The following is a 386-nucleotide window of genomic DNA, read 5'->3' as shown; positions in this document are numbered from 1 at the left end:
AGATCGGTTCGGTCCGAGGCCCGAACCAGCCCATGCCCAACCCAACCTTGAAGTAAGGGGATTGAGTATGTTATCTGAAAATAATAAATTTCAATATTTGATTTTTTTTCTACTTGAAAACATTTTAGTTTTGTGCAAATTATGGATAGATTGATACGATAAGAAAAGGTAAAAATTCAGTTTTGTAAGGCACCCCAATGTTTAGGATGGTTATACGAGATAAAAGAATACAAAGAAATTATGAGAGAAATCATAATCAGGGGATTATGTGAATTTAATTCTTTTTAATAAAGTAGAAATGGATCACATGGAGACAAATAATGTGAAAAGGATAATAATTAATTGTAACCCTGGATGTTATCAAAACTATGATTGGAAGGAAACTC

This window comes from Asparagus officinalis, chromosome 1, assembly GCF_001876935.1.
Source record: "Asparagus officinalis chromosome 1, Aspof.V1, whole genome shotgun sequence".
Classification (NCBI taxonomy): domain Eukaryota; kingdom Viridiplantae; phylum Streptophyta; class Magnoliopsida; order Asparagales; family Asparagaceae; genus Asparagus; species Asparagus officinalis.
Note: the sequence above shows the minus strand (reverse complement) of the source record.